Below are 22,925 nucleotides of genomic sequence, written 5' to 3' on the forward strand. Positions count from 1 at the left end.
TAAATATGGTCAAGAATCTGAGACCTGAAACAATTACTGAGAACGAGGTAATTGTCTTAGGAGGAAAGACAGTCCTAAGGGAGTACACTTTCCCTTGTCCTCAGAATAAAGTTCAAAGGACTTTGGCCAAGTATTTTTGGTAAATATTTACTAATATTTATTTATTTTACTAATATTTATTTATTTCATTAATATTGCTAAATAATTACCTAAGCACTTCCACATACATTCATTCATTTAATTCTTCCAACACTCTAGTAGTTATATTCCTTATTTTACAGGAGTTTGAAGCTCAAAGAAGGGACCAAGATGAGAACCCAATCTCTGACTCCAAGTTCAATGTACTTTCTTTTTGAATGTTTGTTTTTTGTTTTTCTGAGAAAGAGAGAGAAAGTGTGTGTGGGCACAGGGGAGGGGCAGAGAGAGAGAGGGACAGAGGATCTCAAGCAGGCTCTGCGCTGACAGCTGACAGCAGCAAGCCCCATCCAGGGCTCGAATTCAGACTATGAGATTCTGATCTCAACCGACTCAGCCACCTAGGCATCCCCAATGTACTTTCTATCTCATCCCATTAGAATCTACCTCCTTCACTGCACAGGTCCTTCACACATACGTTATCTAGTTTTATATTTCACAACAACCTTGTGTGGTAGAAATTCAAGATTCCTCATTAACTGACCCCCTACCCACCTCTACAGTTTTGAAACGGATGCTGTTGTCAGCCTACCCAGCATTCATTCTCTACTTTCTCCTTCCTAATAGAGCCCTGATTTTTATCCAGTATTCGTCCCTCAGCAGCGTGTGTTACTAAGGCATTTCTCAAATTTTAGTCTGTTGTCAGCATCATAATCACCTGGAGGACTTGTAAAAAAAACAGATTCCTGGCCCCACACCCAGAGTTTTTGATTCAGTGAATCTGGTACATGCCCTGAGTATCTGCATTTTTAACAAGTTCCCAAGTGACCACACTTTGAAAACCACTGTCCTAAAGTAATGCTGACCCCTAGCTCCAGGGAGAGGTCTTGATTCTACATTCAAACCATAGTATTTAAACCATTCTTGACAGCCATTAGTTCAAGAACTCAGCCTTAACCAATTAGCTTCTGGTATGCCTCTGGAAACTCTTGTGGTTCCAGGATGGGCAAGTAGCCTAAGTTGATCCAGTTGGACTAAATAATTTTTTTTCCCATTTTGGGAGATGAAGTCAGTGTCCATCTCTGTCTCTTTCTCTGCCTCTCTCCCTATCTCTCTCCCTCCCTCCCCTTCCCCTTCCTCTCTATGTATCTCTCTCACCCATTGGTTAACAAAAAAACTTATCTCCTTAACTGTTCCTATCAGCCAATTTATCACCATGATCAAAGCAGCTTGGGGAATACACACACACACACACACACACACACACACACACACACACGTGCGCATTTCCCAGACTCCTTTCTAAGGGTGATTTAAGTTTTGCTAATCAGATGCTCCACACTAGATACTGATTTGGAATGAAATTAGATGGGTGGAGAGACTAGACACAGGACATCCCTCTTATTGGAGCAAACTGCGCAGAGGTAGCAGAGTTCTAGATCTAGCAGTTGTAGCAACAGCTTCCTGATTTTGCAGCTTCTAGATTATGGCAAAGACTGTGGCATCCTTAAGAGCTCAGTTCTTCAGTGTGGTTTAAGGAATTTGTTCTTGGAAGTCCAGCCTAGGTCCATTTCTTACTCTCACAAAGGCTCTTTAATCTCTGTAGCACCCTTTAGTAAATCATTTTTCCTTGAACTTGCTAGAGTGGATTCTGTTACTTGCCCCTATTAATAAGAAACCTGACCACTAAACTGCCTTACACTAAAGATAACTTATATTATTTAAAATCATGTTCTCATAACAGCTAACCCTTTCCTTCCTTGTCTTTGCAACAACTCTTTCCTCAGTCTGGAACGTCCTCTCCCTCAAAATTGTCTCATTTGCAAAAGCTATCTACTTCTTCCATGAAGAGGTTTACATAAAAAGGAGTTAATCACAGAGGAAAGGAAGTAAATAGACTTGACAGAGGAGACTGAGCCCTAAAGAACTAGCAATATGACATCTGGCAGAGAAGGGGCAAGGAGGAAGGAGAGGGGTATTTCATATGTAAAGAACAACATTCACAAAAGCATTAAAGTGCCTCTTGCCACCAAGGACTGACCCCATGAACTCACAACTTCTTAAGAGTTGGGATTGATGCCGCAGCATATACTGGTGTTTGCTCAATAAATTAGTATTGAATACAAGTGACTTTTAGAGTCAGTTGTCAGTAATTACTAAGTCTTAATAACTGTATTTTTTTTTTTAAAAAATGCTATACTAGGAGCCACAAGGAAATTCCCATAGTGAGATCACAGTTTCCTACCCATGAAGATTTTCAATGGGTAGGATATCTGAAAAGATCAGATATCTGAAAAGATCAAGGACACAATATAAATACTATAAAAACAAGTGCAAATTCATATAAACAGGTGTAAAGAAAAAAGATTCAACTCATTGGAGTATCTAAAAGTAGGTGTTTTTCAGAAAGGATATTCCCCAAGAGAATTCATTAATTTACTAAATATTTATCAAGCATCTACTATGTGCTAAAAAATACTCTAGACACTGAAGATACATACAGGGAAGCAAGTAGACAAAAATCCTTGCTTTCACAAGGCTCGGATTCTAACTGAAGAAGAATTAGCAACAAAGGTTTCAAAGACAGAATTGGAAATTAAAGCACTGGTCATTAGACTCATTTTAGCTTCCTTATGCTGTAATCATAATGATAGACAACACTTACTGATCACTTGTTATGTGCCAGAATCTGCTAAGTGCTTTACAATTATTGCCTCATGTAATCTTAGTAACAAACCTATGAAGCAGGTACTATTATTAGTACCATTTTAAGGATAAGGATACTAAAACTACACAGCTTACTTAACTCTCCCCAGATCACATAAGGAAGTGGCAGGGCCACAAGATTCAAAGTTAGGTCAGTGGCAGAGGTTTTAAATGCTGCATAATAGAGAGGACAAAATTATATATACATCAGATAGATTTTTGTTAAAATGGGAGGCAAGGAATTATTAATTTGGCATGAGCTTTATCATCTCTGAGGGTTTTTTTTTTCCTTATCCCATAAAATGAGGAATTAGATTCCCTAAACTATGTTCACTTCCAGCTTGTTTCCATGGTTTCAAAAACAATGTGAAAAGGTATTCAGGTATCTTGACCAATTGTTAGTGAAAAGGTACTCTGAAGGTCGATCCTATACAGTTCTTATCTACCAGCTGGGACCATGTGCTTCCATGCTTTCATTAAGGAGCACATTAGCATTATATTAATTGGCATAAACAGCTGTAGCACCTCCAGCAGATAGGAGACTGGAAGCACAGAGAACAAAGGGAGAGGCAGGAAAGCACTGATTGGCTGACCTGGATCCGTCTAGGTCAGGTTTGGCATTTGGCCCCTCTGCATTTCTAAGTTCTCATGAATGTGGATGCCCAGGCAGCAGCCCAAAGCCTTCCTCATTTCCATCTCAATCTCCAGGAAGAACTACAATGAGAACAAGAGCTATTGAGGCAGAGAACGGACTCTGAATATGTAAGTACACACTAGGCAGGAACCAGCAAAAGAAAGAGTGAGAGATTTTCCTTCTGGACCTAACAAAGTGTAACAGTCAAACCCTACTCACCTGACATACAAGCTCTGTCCCAAATAGTACCTTTTCAAGAAGCCCTTCCAAACTCTACAATTATTTACTTCTTTCTGTCCCTATGCATTTATTAGGTACCTCCGAAGTACCAGACTCTGAGCTAGGCACCACAGGAATATAATGAATAAAGCATAACCCCCAACATCAGGGAACTGAAGCTAATAGAGAAACAAGTACATACAGCGGGATTCTTACTATCTTGAGTATAACTAATATCAAAAACTGCCATTTAAGTTAACTGATGAGGTACCAAAATTGCCTAGTAAAATTTTTTTAAATGATTGGGACTTCAATTTATCAAACATAAAGTAAATTTTTCTAATTCTTAATATTTAACAAAACTTTGTTATAATTGCCTATAAGGTAATACTTATACCAAAGAACATCTGTCACTTCACATTTGGCTTTTAAAACATGTTAAGAGGATCAATTTTGTAAAAATATTCAAGAGCTTCACCAATCTTTCCCAAGGGTCTCTCTTAATCCTTTGTTACTCAAATCATTGTCCTCTGAATCTCCTATTATGTCATTACTCATGTTAATTTTCCCTTCAATTTTAAACTGGTCTAACTCTACCTAATCCTCACTTGTCAATGATTTTTTTGTGTGTATGATTCAAACCATTCTCCAATATTGCCTTATTTCAAATTCATAAAAGTCTTAATGTTTTGCAGAAATGCCAGTTTTCATTTTAGAATCTATTTGCATCGTATTGTCAGATGTGAATTACCCACCATTAGAAAGGCACTTACTGAGAAAGGGTAAAGAGGACAGAGCCCAACGGTGAGCAGGGAGGGATGCTTGAGTGGGGATTAATTTTACAAGTGATCAGCTCCAATGGATAACAAATGAACTCCTAATTATAGTGCAAAGGAAAGACAGAGTGCTATGGACATTCAAAATGTTTAATAAATATTTGTTAAGTGAGCAGATAAGTAAATTATTTTACACAATCATTCAACAAGTATTTATTGACAGCCTACTACATGCCACACACTGTTCGAGATTCTAAGTATACAGTAAGGAATGAAAAAAAAGTACTACACTGCCTTAGTCCATTTAGGCTGCTATAACAGAATACCATAGGCTGGGTGGCTTCCAAAGAACAGAAATTTGTTTCTTACAGTTCTAGAGGCAAGATCAAAGCACCAAAAGATTCAATGTCTGGTGACAATTCTCTTCCTGGTTCATAGATGCCCTCTTCTCACTATGTCCTTGCATAGCATTAGGGGCAAGGGAGCTCTCTGGGGTCTCCTTTATAAAAACACTAATCCCATTCATGAGGGTTCCATCCTCATGACCTAATCACCTCCTAGAAGTGTCACCTCCCCAATCATCACATTGGGTATGAAGATTTAACATATAAATTTGAGAGAAACATAAACATTCAGTGTATAGCACACCCTCAGGAATTTATAATCATGAGTGGTTGGATGAGGACTCGAAGACTACATGGAAGACATGGCATCCAAGCTGGATCTTGAAGAATGAAGAGTTTTAATAGCAGAGAGAGAAAAGGAATTCTAGGCTGAGGAAACAGGGTCATATGACATTTTAAAGTGAATGAAACACAGTCTTTTTAGAGAGATGAAATAGGGTCAAGAGAAATGAGGCTGAAGAAGTAGGTGGGGTCAAATTATAAAGTTCCCTGAAAAACAACTTAGTTTACATATTATCTTACAAGCAATGGGGACACAGTGATTGCTTTTGGGCAGAACAGTAACAGGATCAGAAACATTACTCCAGGCAGAATGATGAATGAATGAAAGAGAAAGACTGGTGGCCAAGACACTAGTTATGAGGTAATTAAAAGCCTAGAGAAAAGAAGATTAAGGTGTAAACCAAGCAGAGGAGATAGAAAAATAAAAACAAATTTGAAAAAACTTCAGAAATAAAGCTGCCAAGGCTTAGTAATCCTTGATAATGTGAGCTCACTCATTCAACAAAGATTTACAACACTTATGTTCCACACACTGTATTAGGTGATGAGGTATAATGGTGGATAAAAAAGATATGATCTTTGATTCCATGGAGCTGGAAGTCTAGCCAATAACAAAGAGTCAGATAAGTATAGAATTACAGATCATTACCAATGACATTACAGAAAATAACGAAGTACTGTCAAAGGATAATGGCGGGGGGGGGGGGGGTCTTCTTTAGACAGGTTCTGGCTCACAATAGCTACTTAATATTTGTTTTCTAAAAGAAGATACAGGGGGGAAAGAGAAACCAGACTTGTGAAGAAGGCAGAATTGGGGAAGAACACACCAGGGGAGAACAGGTATGAAGACCCTGAGGCAGGAAAGACTTTCTCAGGCGGGCTCAGGTGGTTAAGCATCCGACTCTTGGTTTTGGTTCATCATGAGATGATCTCATGGTTCATGAGATCAAGCCCCACATGGGGGTCAGTGCTGACACAGCGGAGCCTGCTTGGGACCATCTCTATCCCTCTCCTGCATGCTCACGTGCACACATGCACACACTCTCTCTCTCTCAAAATAAATAAATAAACTTAAAAAAAAAAGACATTCTCAAATTTTGCAGAACAGGGGGAAAAGTGCCAATCACTCTAAAGCACAGTCAGTGCAGTGGGCAGTGGCACAAGATAAAGTTAGAAAAACAAAAACAAAGGTCAGGTTTCTCAGAACATTATAAATCATGTTTAAGATTTTATATTTTCTCCCAAATAAAACAAAAAGCTTTTACAGGCTTTAAGCAAAGAGCTCAGTTAAAAGACTACTATAATAGTCTAGGGTAGAGATGGTTGTGGCTTGGATTAGAGAGGTGACAACAGACATGGGGAGAGGTAGATGGACTCAAGAAATACACAGGAAGTAAAATTGACAAGATTGGGGGTGGAGTACGTATGAAGGATAGGAAAGAAGGAAGTATCAGGGGTAAATCTTAAATTTGTGGTTTGAGTAACTAGGTAAACAAAGATGCCACTAAAACAGGGATAACTTAGGGAGTACCAAATTTTTGGGAAAAGATCAAGAATGCAGACTTAGGGGCACCTGGGAGGCTCAGTTGGTTAAGCTTTGACTCTTGATCTTGGCTCAGGTCATGATCTCACAGTTTGTGACACTGAGTCCTGCATCAGTCTCTGCTCAGACAGTGAGAAGTCTGCTTGGGATTCTTTCTCTCTCTCAATCTCTCTCACCCCCTCTCCCTCTGCCCCTCGTCCCCACACATGCACACACACTTTCTCTCTCTCTCTCTCAAAATAAATAAACTTAAAAAAAAAAAAAGAATGCATTTTTAGAGCATATTAAGTAGAAAATGTTGTAAGATCTCAAAGTGGAAATATCCAGTGGATAAGAGGATATACAGGTCTAGAGTTAAGGACAGAGGTTAGGCTAGAGCTATCTGGGAAAATATGGGAGTTATCAGCATATATACAGTATTCAAAGGCAGGACAATGAATGAGATCAAGCAGAAAGAGAGTATGATGTAAGAGGAGGAGAGGATCTTACCCTTGAGGAATTTCAACATTTAAAATCAAGATAGGGGCACCTGAGTGGCTCAGTCAGTCAAGCATCAGACTCTTGATTTTGACTCAGGTCATGATCTCACAGTTGGTGAGACCGACCTCCGCAGAGGGCTCTAGCTGACAACAAGGAGCCTCCTTGGGATTCTCTCTCTCCCTCCCTCTCTTTGCACCTCCCCAACTCATGCATGTGCACATGTGCATGCACATGCTTTCTCTGAATATAAACTTTAAAATCAAAATAGAAAAAAGGCAACAAATAAACTAAGGAATGATCAGAGGTAGGAGGCAAAGAAAGTTATATCACAGAAGGCAAAAGAATATCTTTTTAAAGGCTTTTATAAGTTTATGTATTTTGAGTGAGACAAAATACATGTATTATGTATTTTGAGTGAGAGACAGAGCCCACATGTGTGCGCATGCTTATACACACACACACGAGTGGGGGAGGGGCAGAGAGGAAGAGAGAAAATCCCAAACAGGCTCCCATGCTCAGCTCAGTGTGGAGCCTGATGCGGGGCTCCATCCCACAACTGTGAGATCATGACCTGAGACGAAATCAAGAGTTAGTTGCTTAAATGAATGGGCCACCCAGGTGCCCTGGCAAAGGAATATTTTAAAGAGAGAGTAATCAAAAAGGCAAATACACAGAGAGGTTCAGTAAGTTGACAATGAAAAGGAAATTCCATGGCTGTTAATATCACAAAAACAGACATCCAGGCATTAAGATCCCCTTGTTGAAAGCACACACTGATACCTATAAAGTGATCATGCAAAACAAACAAACAAAGATAAACCTGAATCTGAATTACCCTCCAAATACTAAATTACACATAATATTATATAGGACCAAGGAGCTTGTTAAAGCATAACAGGGAAATGCAAAATCCAGACAGTAGGAAACTCTACAGAACAATGTGGTTTCTTCAACAAATAAGCTGAAAGGGGTTAAAAAAGAGATTGAGAGGGACCTTAGAGAGTAAAAGAAGACAGAAAAGACCTATCAACAAATCTCTCAAAGTAGCCCTCATTTGGATTCTGCTTCCAACTGTTAAAGAAGAAAAAAAGTATGACATTTGAATCACAACTGAGTATTTTTATGATAGTAAGGGATTACTGGGTATTTGTATGCCACTATGGTTTTTGGTTGTTTTTTTTTTTAAGTAGATTTGGCACAATAGGGGTTATTATGGGTCTTAGTAAGTGTGGTTGTGATGCGGTGGTGAGGGTAGAAGTAGACTGGAGTAAGCTTTCAAGTAAATAGGAGGTAAGGCCCTGGAAACAGAAGCTGTAAACAGCTATTTAAAGAAAACTGGCTTTGAAGGAGAACAAAGACAGGGTTTAGCTGCAGGCTGACATGAGATTTCAGGAGCGCTTTTATTTTGGTAGGGAAGGGGGAAATTGTTTTCATTTAAATAGAACATCTGAATGCTGCTTATAACTCAGCAGAAAGCAAAATGTAAAGATTCAGTGAAGTGAGGTTTCTAAGAGAGGACCATAGGAAGGAATCTAAAAGTATGTGAAGGAGAATCACTTCCTTCATTGTAAAGGAAGGTGCAAAGGCAAAAATGGGTGCAAATCCAAGTAGATCCTTAGATTCAGTAGTAGGAATATGAAATTTCTATTTTATGTGTGATACAGGAAGCAAAGTGAGGTAGGAGGATGGGGGTGGGCGGGGAGGAGAAACCCAGAGGAAAACATGGCAGGTGGAGAGTGAAGGGAGAACTGAAGATAACCCTGAAGAAAAACAGCTATTTTCAGAGCTAAAAAACAGGGGTAAAAAAACAAAAAACAAAAAACAAAAAACGGGTTTTTGGAAATGGGAAATGAGTCCACTGAATAGACCAACTCCTGAAGAAATCATTAAAAGAAAGACTGTGGCGGTATTTTCAGCTTGCAAATATTAAGTCCTGCCAAGAGCACCTTAGGTCTTTATATCCCTTTACCCAGTAATCCTACCTATGGGAATTTATTCCAAAAAATATATATATATATTTTTTAATGTTTATTTATTTGTTTGAGACAGAGAGAGACAGAGCATGAATGGAGGAGGGGCAGAGAGAGAGGGAGACACAGAATCGGAAGCAGGCTCCAGGCTCTGAGCCATCAGCCCAGAGCCTGACGCGGGGCTCGAACTCACGAACCGTGAGATCCTGACCTGAGCTGAAGTCGGACGCTCAACCGACTGAGCCACCTAGGCGCCCCCCAAAAAAAAATATTTTAAAGGAGAAAGCTATATGTAGTGTTACAGATAAAATTACAGTGTGATTTACAACATGAAAAGAAAACCTAAGTGATTATGAGTTTTATGTGTCAATTTGGCTACACTATAGTACCCAGTTACTTGATTAAATCTAACTACTAATCTAGGTATTGCTGTGAAGGTATTCTGTAGATGTATTAAACATCTACAGTCAGTTGACATTAAATAAAGGAGATCGTTCTTCCTAATCTAAGGGTAGGCTTCATCCAATCAGTTGAAAGGCCTCAAGAGCAAAACTGAGGTTTCCTGGAGAAAAAAGAATTCTGGTTCTATTTCTCTGGTAGAACACTGACCGACACAATGATTTTAGGCAAATCATGGAATATCAGGTAGTAATTTTATAGTGAGCACTAAGAAATTACATGGGGAAATGTTTATAGATCAAGGAAAAAGGGGGGCACCTGGCTGGCTCAGTCGGTAGAGCATTGGACTGTTGATCCCAGGGTCATGTAGTCTACTTAAAAAACAACAACAACAACAAAAATCCATAAACAACAAACTGAGGTCTACATTGTGATTACAACTATGTAAATGTGTATGTTTACATGTAAGAAAAAAGGAAACAAAAGTGGTTTTTCATTAGAATAATGGAATCCTGGCTAAATTTTAAACATATGAATAGTGTTACAAAATAGTTTGTGAAATAGAGCTCTGTTATTTTTTAAAAACTTTTTAAGTTTTTTAAAATGTTTATTTTTGAAAGAGAGAGAGTACACATGCTGTGAGCGGTGGCAGGCGAGCAGAGAAAAAGGGAAACAGAGGATCCGAAGCAGGCTCTGTGCTGTCAGTGCGCGGGTCTGGCACTCACAAACTATGAGATCATGATCTGAGCCGAAGTCGGACGCTTAACTGAGCCGACTGAGTCCGACTGAGCCACCCAGGTGCCCTTGTTATTTTTAATGGAAGAAAGTTAGTAACGTTACTGTTAAGCCTTATTAAAACTACGTAACACTTTAAAGAAACTCCTGATAATCTAAAAGGAAACTGCCAATTTTGAAATGTCGCCTTGGATAGTAATAAAAAGAATGGACCCTCTGGAAGGCAAATATACTTACAAAGGCCTCAATCCAATGCCATTTTTCAGTAACATAGAATTCTTCAACTCAAATGAAATGAAGTCCCAGAATGGCAAAGTAGGCAGTGATCAGTTTGATCAGCTTAAGAATTTCCCACATCCTTAACCAGCTAGCATCAGGGCATGCATTCAAATTTGACTCAGATCAGAGATGTTTGTACTGAGCAGCTAAATATTTAGCACTCCAGGGTTCTTCTTTCCTTCCCTCTCCAACACCAGGCACTGAAAGGATTCTTGTATGCTTGTTGAACTTGAGAAACAAACAAACAAACGCTCTAAGTAAAGAAGTCATGACTCGGTTTGATGTTGGCTCCACGTTCATTCTTTCAATCAAAAAATATTAAGTGGCTACTATATGCTAGGAACTGTGAATACAATGGCGAGCAAGAAAAGATAATTTTTATTTTAAAGAAAAGGGTGCCATTTTAAAACTTATTCTCTTTAGGGTGCCATGCCTTAAAAAGAAATAATTCTCTGGAGCTTAAGGTCTAGTAGGACAGATAGATATTAATCAAATAATGCCACCGTGTAGTGGGTAAGAGTATAGTTCTATGTAAACAAATAATGATACAAATGCTAAAATGTTTAAGGATGAAGTGCACTGGCATCTGAAACTTATTTGGAATTGCTTCAAAATAAGATGGATTGATGAATGGATTAAGGGATGGATAGATAATCAAATACAGCAAAACATTACAGAATCTAAATGAGTATATGGGTGCTCACTGGACATACTTCCCTCTTAATATTTTATTATAATTTTTAAACATACAAAAAAGTTGAAAGAAGTACACCATCAAATAGTTTCAAGAGTAAGCCTACAGAAAGGATTTTTTTTTTAATGAAAATTTCAATCTTTGACCAAGAGTTCTACTTATTATAGATACCAAGAGGCAGTCTAAAAACCACTTACATTAATCAATTTATCCATCAGTACTTATTTGCTTGTTTGTCTTAGCGGACAGCGATAGAGAACACTCTAAACTCAAAATACTATGCCAAAAGTGCTAGCACTATACAGGTGGAGAGTGGCCCTCAGGCACTAATTGTCTCTGTCTATAAAATCAGATTTAATAATCCCTTCTCAGTCTCTCGGGATTAAACAGGATATCGCATAGGGTAACAATTTGAAAGGTCTCTTCCTATCACCCCAACTCTATCAAGTACCATTCACTCTTGTTCCATGTGCACCAGTCATAATGGCTTTTTTTTTAGTTCCTATGTTGAACTTAAACCAGTGCTAATAGAAATATAATACAAGCCATTAACGTGAGCCACATATGTAATCTTAATTTTTCTAGTAGCTATGTTTTTAAAAGCTAGCAAAACAGGTGAAATTAATTTGAAAATCTATTTTAACCCAATTAATCTAAAATACTAAAATTTTATTATATAATAAATAGTGAGTTGTATTCTTTTTCCAGTACTAAATCTTCAAAATCTGGTATGTATTTCATACCTACAGCACATCTGTATTTGAACCAGCCACATTTCAAGTGTTCAGTAGCCATACTCTCTAGTAGTTAACATCTTGAGCATCATAGCTCTAAAACTTTTACCTACTTTCAGGGTCTTTGTGCATTTAAAATGTTCCCTCTGCCTGATATGCTCTACATCTGGTTCTCCGAATGGCTAATAACTACTTATCTTGTATATCTCAGTTTAAAAGCATCATCTCCTCATTGAAGCCTTCCCCTTCATCACTCCAAAATTCTCTACGTTAGTCCTTTATCTCTTTTGTAGGACTTACCAAAACCTGCAACTATTTATTTGTATGTTTAATGCTTTTCTCTGTATTCCCCTCTGGAATGTAAGCTTTATAAGAGTAATGAGAAGGATCATTTCTATATTATTTATGATTGTACCCCAAGTATTAATCACAAAGCTTGGCACATAGGAAGCAACCAATAAATATTTGTAGACCAATGTAGGAATTGATAAATAGATACACTGTAGAGATATACTGAGTTTTTATGCACGTGAAAGTGTGTGTGTTTTGCCCCTACTCTACAAGCCCACAAATAAGAATACGTTCAGCAGCCATTCCCAACTAGCCTGGGACAGAATTGTCAAGACAATTCTCTGACAAGAGTTAGTGGGTAGAAACAACATGATTTTGGGAAAGAGAACAAGCTGTAAATAGCTTTACCATTCTCTAAGGAACTAGGAATTTTTTAGAAATCAAGAGAAAATGAAGGAAGTGCCACTGCAAGCAACACCCAAATGATCAGGAGCCAACACTAGATTTGGAGATTGCAAATTTCCAAACTCATGGCCATGTTATCATAGATAAGCCGTTACCTTCTTTCCACCTGTAAAAATAAGATGCCTTAAAGATAGAATGAAATGAGATTGTATATGAAAGTGTTTTGAAAATAGTAATATCTAAATACATATAAATTGTCTCTAGGCTGCTCAGAAAATTTGGAGTTTCAAAGGTCTATCATTATGAATTTTTCTCCTTTGCTTATCTGGTTTCTTGTTTTAAGTTACTTTGCAGATTTGGGGCACCTGGGTGGCTCAGTCAGTTAAGCGTCCAACTTCGGCTCAGGTCATAATCTCGCAGTCTGTGAGTTCGAGCCCTGCATCGGGCTCTGTTGCTGACAGCTCAGAGCCTGGAGCCTGTTTCAGATTCTGTGACTCCCTCTCTCTCTGACCCTCCCCCGTTCATGTTCTGTCTCTCTCTGTCTCAAAAATAAACAAACGTTAAAAAAATTTTTTTAAGTTACTTTGCAAATTATATATAGATAACTTTTTTTTTAATGTTCATTTATTTTGAGAGAGAGAGAAAGGGAGGGACAGAGAGAGAGGGAGAGAGAGAATCCCAAGCAGAGCCAGATGCAGGGCTCGACCCCACAAACTATGAGATCATGACCTGAGCCAAAATCAAGAGTCAGACACTTAACTGACTGAGCCACCCAGGCACACCAATAATTTCTTAAACTAATCAAGCAAAATCTATCCTGATACCAAATAAAAATCTGACTCAGGACTGATCAGATGACTCCAAATGGGAAAATAATCTTAAATGGAAGAAAATGTTATAAAATAGTAATTCTCCAACAGGTGTTGGGGAGGGGGGTAGTGGCTAAAAGTCCTTCCACTATACGAGGTCCTTCTGCAGCCATTCCCCACCATTGAGAATTGTTTCCATACTAAAACACTGTCACTGATGGATTATGTCTTAGAGTATTACAGAAGAAAAGTGAGGACAGAGGAGAAAGAGTAAAGGTAAAAAAAATCACTGTCATACAATATTTGAGCTGGGGAAGTTAGCCTAAGATTTAATGCATCTATAAAACAGCTCAGGAAAACTGAGGCTCTGCGTGGTTAAGTGACTTGCCATGGTCATACAGTAATAATCATAAAAATGTCTCCAAATCCCAGTTTGATCTATCTGCTCCTAAATTTTCTCATCTGTAAAATGAGTATAAAACAGCATTTCTCTTATAGGATTATTTTGAAGAGTAAAATAAAAATCAAATGTAAAGTGTTTGGTACCTTGAAAGTCCTTGGTAAGAGGTCAGTTGTAATGAGGCTGTTGATGTTCATACGTTCCTGATCTCATTTATCTCCAGTGAACAATGAGGCTGGGGGAAGCAGGTGGCTGGGAAGCAGGGAGATCACCAACCCAAACTCATGTTTTAAGAAGATTAAAAGAAAATAAATGATATTACTGGTTACATTTCCACAATAAAACTGATAGGTTTGTTGGTTTGGGTTTTTTTGGTTTTTTTTTTTTTTTTTTTGGTTTTCTGGGTTTTTTTTTCATTTATTCTTCTGTATTCTGGAGTCAAAAGGACCTGGCTTCAAATCATAGCTGTGATGCTGTACAGTCCAGGCAATTCAGTTAACCTCTGTTTCCTATTCTATAAAATGGAGATAGAACAATTACAGTCCTAGCTAGCTAATCCACATACTTGTTGAAAGAATAAAGTGAGATAATATTAGTGACAATACTTTATACACTATACAAGAGGCCCTTCATCACCTAGGCCTTGTCTTTCTCTCTGCTTTTATGGCTCCCTACCTTGCACCCCATCCTGTAAATGTACTAAAATATTTAGGGATACCCAAACATACTCTCAAGACTTCTAACACTCACACTGCTCTCTTTCAAGAAGGTTGTTCCTCTCTCCTCTCTTCCTACTCCTCCCCAACTGTGCTTGGTTAACCCCTGTTCATCTCTCAGAACACAACTTAGCTGTCACTTCCGTTAAGAAGCTTGCCAGGCATGGGGCACCTGGGTGGCTCAGTCAGTTGAGATTCTGACTTCTGATTTCAGCTGGGTCACGATCTCATGGCTCATGAGTTCAAGCCCCAAGTCAAGCTCTACGCTGACAGAATTGAATCTGCTTAAGATTCTGTGTCTCTCTCTCTGCCCCTCCCCTGCTCACACAAAAAATTCTTCTCTCTCTCCCTCTCTCTCTCAAAAATAAACATTAAAAAAAAGAAGAAGAAGAAGAAGCCTTGCCAGGCCACCCCCATTTCAGGTAGAGAAGATGCCTTTCCTCTGTCTTCACATAGCATATGTCTCCACATGCCATTTTTGTCTCAATATAATTATCTATGGACATGTCTGTTTCTCAACTATAAACTTAAGGGTAGGGACCAGGTATTATTCATCTACTCTTTCAGAGCCCCTGACAATGCCTTGATGCTCAATATGTGTCTAGCAAATGAACCTTAAATAACAATTAAAACATTAATTTTCATATAGGAGTTACCAAAGACTTTATACAAAATATTACAATATAAAGCAATACTTCTCAACCTTGGCTGCATATCAGAATCACCTTAAACCTTCAAAAATAGAGATTCCAAGAGATTTTAATTAAGCAGACTTTAGAGCCCAGGCAACTGTTCTGTTTTTTTTTTTTTTTTACATCTTCACAAGTATTTCAAATGAATAACCAAAATTAAAAACCACTGCTATAAATAATTGAGGTCATTAAGTTACAACAATTCTACCTAACACCCTACAATTCATTTTTACATACATTATTTTTTTAACCCAGTATACCTAAGATACAGTGTTATATTAGTTTCAGGTGTACAACATTCATTTTCACATGTATTATTAACTGAGTTTTCACAACTCTGTGAGTTAGGTATTATTTCTATTTTCCAAACTAAGAAACATATTTAAATAAATGTCCAAATAGGTCTTTGCCTAACTTCAAATTTAGTGCTCTCCCTCCTACATCTATCTCCTTCCCTAGAAAGTGATAATATTGCAGCAACATACAAAGTACATGGAGACAAGGGTTCAAATGAAAAAGACATTAATCCCAGCTTTGAGGGAATCAGTGAGAGAATAAGGAAAACTGGGCCTTGAAGATACAGGCAGGGAGATGAAGGTGGAAGTCATATATATTGTGTCACTGTCATTTGTCACCTCAAAAGATTCAAATAGCAGATTCTGTAAAGGAGAAAAATGTTCTTGCCAGCCTCACTTGGTACTTACACAGTCTGAAAGGGACATGAGAGAGGGCTGAAAGTAGAAAATGGAATAAGAAAGTCCCATAAACAAGAATGAACTTCCCAATGCTGCATGCAGATTACCTCACCCTGACTCCATGAATAAGGGCCAAGATATAAGGGGCTTGTTATAACTAAAACTTAAATCAATTTTAGGGAATTAATACCAAACAAAATCGTATTAATGAGGGATCAATGAACTTCTGGTTCTTTCTAGACTTATCACACTATTGTTAGAGAGGGGATAATCTGGAGGATCCTAGCATGTAGATCATTTCCCCATCTCAAAGACTGGGAGGATAGAGTGGTAGAAGAAGTTACTTGTGAAAGATAAAGCTTAATGCAGGAGCAGAAAAATGTATGACATTATGTTAATAAACTTATGATGGCAAAGGGAAATGAATAGTCAGACACAGGTGACACAGAATGCTGGATAAAGTCCTAATTTCTCAGCTTCAGTAGGGAAGTGTTATCTTATAAGTCTGCAATATCATGAATATCTGACAGTTTTACCAGCAATTTTTTTTTTTTGTGGTTCATACCGTGGACTTCAGTCAGGATTTTCTTAGAAGGAAAAGGCTAAAGAGAGTAAGAAGCAATCTACAAGGATATTTCTAGTGCTCCAAAGTTTAGTTTGACAGAATTTAAAAGGCAATATGATACAGTGGCAAAAGTGAAGTATTGCATTGAGATTCAAAAAATGTAGTTTTAAATCAGTATTTAGTCATTTGCTAATGATGTGCCTTTGAGCAAATCAAGACTTCTATAATCCAGTCTCCTAACTCATAAAATGGAAATACCTATCTCACAGGGCTGTTGTGAAGACTAAACAAAAAACACCAAGCAAAAATGTTCTTCTTTTCTCTGTATGAATGATAAATGTAAATGCATGTAAATCTGTCTTCACCAATCTTTCTATGCACAAAAAAAGAGAGCAAGCTAAATGAAGAAAAAATTTATTTTAACTCTCACAGCAATATACTTGCAAAATGTTCCTATATCCTCTATACAGAAAAATTAAAGCAGACTGGGTAATGAACATAACACATAATTGCTGGCATTAGGTGAATATGAACTGGAACAGAGGTCTACCACTTACTTTCAGCAAAACCTTGAACAAATTCCCTTTGCCAGTTTGAGCCTCAAGCTCTTTATCCATTAAACAGAGATACTAGCAATCATCGTATATTATTACATTATTTTGAAGATTGCAGAAAACAACTCACATAATGTCTGGTACATAACAGGTATTCAATAAGGTTTATCACCACCTAATAACTGTTAACAAACTATACTTTCCAAAGGTTCCTTTATAATCAATATTGTATTTAGTTGCTTCGTACCCTTGTAAGCTAGCCATAGCAACTGTTACTATCCCCATTTTACAGCTGGACAAAAGGTACACAAATAAAACTACTTCCATAAGGTCATGCAGTAATAAGACACTAAGGTTGCCTGACCATTCCTCCCACTCCAAATTACAACATTAATCCTTAGGAATTAAAATGATATCTATGAAATAGAACATGCTTTTGAAAACCTTCAACTTCTCTCTTTACAAAAAAAAAAAAAGGTTTTTCCCCTACTTTCTGGTTATGGTTTAGAAAGATAAAAAAGGGGGCAAGGGGCACCTGGGTGGCTCAATCGGTTAAGTGTCCGACTCCTGATTTCAGCTCAGGTCATGATCTCACAGTTCATGTGAGACTGAGCCCTGCACTGGGCTCTGTGCTAAGATGCTGACATTGCACGGCCTGCTTGGGATTCTCTCTCTCCCTTTCTCTGACCCCTCCTCTGCTCTCTCTCTCTCAATATAAATAAACTTTCAAAACGGGAGGGAGGGGAGAAAAATTCATTATAACCAGCAACAACACAATTAAGAATTGTCTCAATTAGCAACTACTGATTCCACCTTAATTTTTGTTTGTTTTCCCCAAAAAAGCCATCGATCTCTTAATCAAGATATTTTTAAAAGTCTGCTTATCAAAATGACACTTGTTTGATAAACTATTCCTAAACTGATAAAAAAAAATTAGAAAGACAGCTTTCTCCCATCTTCCAAAGTACACATCACTTTTTTACCCCTCTACTTTATCCCTTCATTTCAGCTCTTATCATACCATGTTGTAGTATATTTAACACCTTGAGGACTTGAACCGCATCCTATGTGTACCTGAACATCCTGTCCCAACAAGGGGCCTTGCACATGGTAGAGAAAGTCTCAATAATTGTTTATAAATAAACGGATGAGCAAATGAAGCCAATCTCTCAGAGGTAAGTTAGGAAAGGAGAAAACTGGATATCGTATCTTAGGGCTAATAGGAAAGTGAAAGAAACAAAATATTTTAAGAGCTTCATAAGGAAGAGAAACCTTTGTGTGGAGTCAAACAGGCCCTTGTATGGCTTTAAGTATCTCTAGAAAAAGACAAAAACCACAGAAGATCCGGAAGAGACAGTTTGAAATCCAAAAACTCAAAAGTTAGGGTGCTTATTTAGATTTGCAAAACCAAGTTGAAAATTCCCAAGAAATAATCCTAGCCTAAGATATTTTGACAGCAGTTTTCAGGTCTTGGCTAAAAGAACGATAGCTGAAAAAACTGCAGGCTTTGGTGGAGAAAGACAGATGTAAAAGGGAAGGGAAGATAAGCTCAGTCTAAAATAAATCCCCAAAAATGCTAGAATCCACTTGGATTTGCATATTAGCTTATGGTTCCTCTTCATTCTGAGAACTATTCTTTAATAAAACCCCAATGTCACAGCTGGCGATATATAGGAGTAAATCATCTTATGATTCTCATTTAACAAAAACTGAAAGCCTGCTATATGCGGCCACTACTCTAGGCAATGGGAATAAAGTAGCAGGAAAAAAAAAAAACAGACAAAACACTCTCAGGAAGCTTTCCATCTAGTGGCAAAAGATACAAGACAGACAGATGGGATGGGATGGGATGGGATGGGATGGGATGGGATGGGATGGGACGGGATAGGATGGGTTGGGATGGAATGTCAGGCAGTAAGTGCTAAGGAAGAAAAAAGAAGGGAGTGGGGGAAGAGAGAGAAGGGAAGAGTGCAAGGGAGCTGGCAAGGAGACGTCTTATCAAAAGCAGATCTTTTAACTCAGTAGTTTTCAAACTTTATCAAGTGTCAGAATTGCCCAGGGCCTTGTTAAAGCAGAGGTGGGGGGCGGGGGGCGCAACTCCACAGTTTTTCATTTGTAGATCCTGGGATGGGAAAAGTAATTTGCCATTCTAGAAAATTCCCAGATTATGTTGATGCTGTTCATGTAGGGACCACACTTGGAGCTAATTGTTGTAACCCAGAAGATTAAGAAGCCTCTATCCCATTGGTCTTGATTTGCTTCTTCATACATCCATTCATTTCAAAAACATATTCAGAGCCAGGAACTTTGCTAGGCACTAAAATTAAACAGATCCTACCCTCAAGAAATTCACAGATTTACAGGGGGGGGGGGGAATAAACTCAAATAATTGCAATAGAGTACTATAGAGAGCTATAAGGGTGGTATGTACATGAGCCAGAGATTGGAAGAGCAACCAATTCCACGGAAGTAATAGGAGGAATGACTAATGGACTGCTTCCCAGAGGTCCAACAAGCACTTCTCCACAGGCAGGTAGTGGGGGGGGGGGGGGGGGGAGGAGGCCAGCATTTCCATTGGAAAGAATAGCACCAGGGAAAAGCAGAAATGAGAAAGAGTATGGCAGGGAAGCTATAGAAAGTGAATCTGCAGAGGTAAGCAGTAATCTGATGTTTGAGAGTTTCTTATTCATGTTAAAGAGTTTGTCTTTAGACAATGACTAGTCGGGAGGGAGGGAGACATGATGTGATCTGGTTTAATTTTACAAAGGTCTCTCCGGATACAGGGTGCCCTTCTTTCACAAGGCACTGCCTTCTCCAAGCCTAGCACAGGGCCCCTAACAGGAGCTTAGTAAATGTATATTTAACTGAACTGAACAAGCTTTCTGTCAAGTGCTGTCTTATGAATGAGAGGCAGGTCACCACCTTCCCCACAAGACTCACTTTGGCCTGGACAAGACTTGTAAAACAGGTCCTGCAGCCTCAATTATTGCACACTACTTCTTGTACAACTGGAGCCCCCCAGAGATTATTAGGGCAGGCCTTCCTTGTTTACATGTCTACCTCACCCGCTAGACTTTGAGCTCTTTGAAATCAGGGAATGTCTTAATAGAATCTGAATCCCCATAGTCCTAGCAGAAGACCCAAAACATAGGAGCTCTCCAGACTCCAGTAATGTTGGGTAAATGAATGCCTGAGTAAGCAAATTTACCAGATAAACCCATGAGCTCATACAGGTAAGGATATGGATGAGCTTCAGGGAATGTTTCAGGGTCCATGTTCCCAAAACCCTTTTTGACAAATAGAGTTTCCAGTCGAGTGAGGTGTACCCGATATAGGATTTCCCAAACAGGAACAAAAAAATTGTTACAAGTGCCCTAAAAATCCTGCTGGGCCTCTGGGGATCCCAAAGAGAAGTCAATTTTGCCTGAGAGGAGTTTGAGGATGGAGGCTAGCAAAGACCTGGGGGATGAGGCATATGGCGGGATTATTCAGTAGACTCTTCAAAGCTGAGTAGGTGCTTGATACCTGCCGATTTCTAGGGCATAAAGGCAAAGTCCTGTAATTTTCAGGCTGGAAGTGAACTGCTCAAGGTCACTAAGGTGAAGTCACAAGGTAAGACCAATGAGGCATCTGTATATTGTTGATTCCTGTTTCCTCCTAACAAAGGCACAGCAAGGCAAAACTACAGCTTTTTCTCAGAAACAAGTTTTAAAACATGGGCTACACTAATGAATTTGAATTTTTACTGGTAACCATAGTACCAACCCTTCCCTTCACCTTTCAGTACTGGGGAAAAAAGCAGAAGACAGTTATCAAAGAGGTTTAACAAACAACAAGCACTTTGCTCCCGACACCCACAAATACCCAAAACTTCTTAAGTATTTTTCCAAAATACTCGCAGCAATATTTGCTGCTTAAACATTCAAGACAGTAAAAGCTATAATAACCATGTCTTTCGAAATGGAATATTAAGCGTAAAGTAACCGCAGGTCTCCTTTCCTTGTTTGTTTTTAACTCCACAAGTTAAGAGTATTCCCGGGGTGGGGGAGGGGCTGCCCAAGTCAAGCTCCATCCAGCCGTATTTTTCAAGGAGGTGAACCCTAGAGGTGATTGCCCGGGCCTGGACAGGAGGGAGTTTTTTCCGTGCAGAATGAATCGGACGCCGCTCGGCTAGGCTTCCCGGTGGCCCGCCAGGGTCAGCGCCGAAGGACCGCAAAGTTCGCAAGGGAGGCGGCTCCGAGCCCCGGACCTGTCGGGTCTCCGGGCCCCTCCCCCGCCCCGGATCTCCCCCGGGTCCCCAGCGTCTGAGAGCAGCAGCCTCGCCGGGGAGTGCACGGGGGGCCTTTGTTGGTACGCCGAGGGCCGCCGGCCACGCCGGGCGGCGCCCCGCCCCACCTTACCTGGCGCCCCCGCCCGCACGCCCGGCCCGGCCGCGGGGAATGAATGAGCCCCGGCCCTGACCCCGCGCCGCCCCCACCCTCGCGCCCCAGCCCGGCAGCCTGCGACGCCAGCGGGGCCGCGCGCGAGGCCGGCTCTCACCTTCCGCGCTCGCTCGGCTCGACTCCGCTCCTCCTCCTCCTCCTCCACCCTGGTGGCGGCGGCCGAGCCGGGGAGTGAGCGCGCGAGTGTGCGCGAGGGGCCGCTTCACTTTCTCCCTCCCGTTGCCGCCGCCGCGCGCTCGGCGCCTCCCCCACCCTGCTCGAGACGGGGAGTCCCCTCAGGACGGGGGCGGGGGTCAGCGACCGTGAGAGGGCTGGAGGCAGGCGACGCGGGAGTAGGGGGTGCTGTGAGGGGCGGGAATGTGAGGGGACTCGGGCGGCCTTTGGGGAATGAGGTGCGGAGTTGTTTGAGGGGATCTTGAGAGCACGGGGCTCCGTGAAAGAGGGGGTTAAGACTCTGAGGGGAAAGCGTCTGTGAAGTAGGACGGCAGAGCCGGTGAGGGCGACAGCGGGGAGGCGCGCGGGACGAACGTAGTGGAGGGGACGTGGGGAGAAAGCCGGGAGGGGGCGTCTACAGTGCCGCCGGTACTTAGAGCTCCAGCTGCAGCCACAGCCCGGCCGCCTCCCCCGCCCGCAGCCGCGCTATTGTACGCCGCCCGGCCAGGCCCGACCGCCTCTCCCACGGGCCCCCGCCCCCTCCCCCGCGAGGCAGCGGCGCAGGCAGAGCCAGGCCCGCCCCGCCTCCCGCAGGTGGGAGGGGGCGGGGAGGACAGGCGCGACCCACGTGAACGAGGCCAACCCGGGCTGGGGGGGGGAGGGGCGAGCGCCTGGGATGACGTCATCGGCGCCTGACGCCAGAGGCTGGGGAATCACCCGGCTGTTGCGTGATGTCATTGCGCCGGCATCTCTCCTCTCCCCTTTGACCCTCTTGCGGCTGCAGACTCTGCGCTGCCTTTCTCCAGGAAGGTTTTGTGATGATTTCTGGGGGCATTAATGGTGTAGTAGTCTAGGGTCGAAAAAGACAACTGACCCCCTGATCTTGTGGTCCTCGTCTTCAAGTCAAAAAGCACCGCTGCATCTGCTAGCTCATTGCCAAGAACTGAATTTGAAAACGATCCCATCTCCTGTGACCTCAAAGCCACTTTATTATACTGTTTGTTTTCTTTGTGGGGAGAGGCGCGGGGCGGGGAGACCCCGAAATGATAATGGAGGTGTGAACTGAAAGAGAGAATGGGTTTCCTTTCCCATTTTTCTTCTACGGCGGAGGCTACGTTCAACCGGAACCTTTCTCCTGAGCTCAGGTTTTATACTTTCAAATACCTCCTGGATAGCATCACTTGCATACCCTACTGTACCTCAAATTCTATAT

General features: G+C 40.7%; 1 protein-coding gene across 2 annotated transcripts in view; it reads right to left on the bottom strand.

Annotated features, from left to right (window-relative positions):
- The window catches only part of PAK1 (p21 (RAC1) activated kinase 1), a 154,551-nt gene extending 132,369 nt beyond the window's left edge, over positions 1-22,182 (bottom strand). The window contains exon 1 of one of the 2 annotated variants that reach the window (XM_053203734.1): positions 21,657-22,182. The gene's annotated coding sequence lies outside the window, so the exon portion shown is untranslated. The remainder of the gene's footprint in view (positions 1-21,656) is intronic. The other variant, XM_027039617.2, reaches the window with a different exon arrangement.
- Positions 22,183-22,925: the final 743 nt, after the last annotated feature.

Source organism: Acinonyx jubatus, chromosome D1 (genome assembly GCF_027475565.1).
Source record: "Acinonyx jubatus isolate Ajub_Pintada_27869175 chromosome D1, VMU_Ajub_asm_v1.0, whole genome shotgun sequence".
Classification (NCBI taxonomy): Eukaryota; Metazoa; Chordata; class Mammalia; order Carnivora; family Felidae; genus Acinonyx; species Acinonyx jubatus.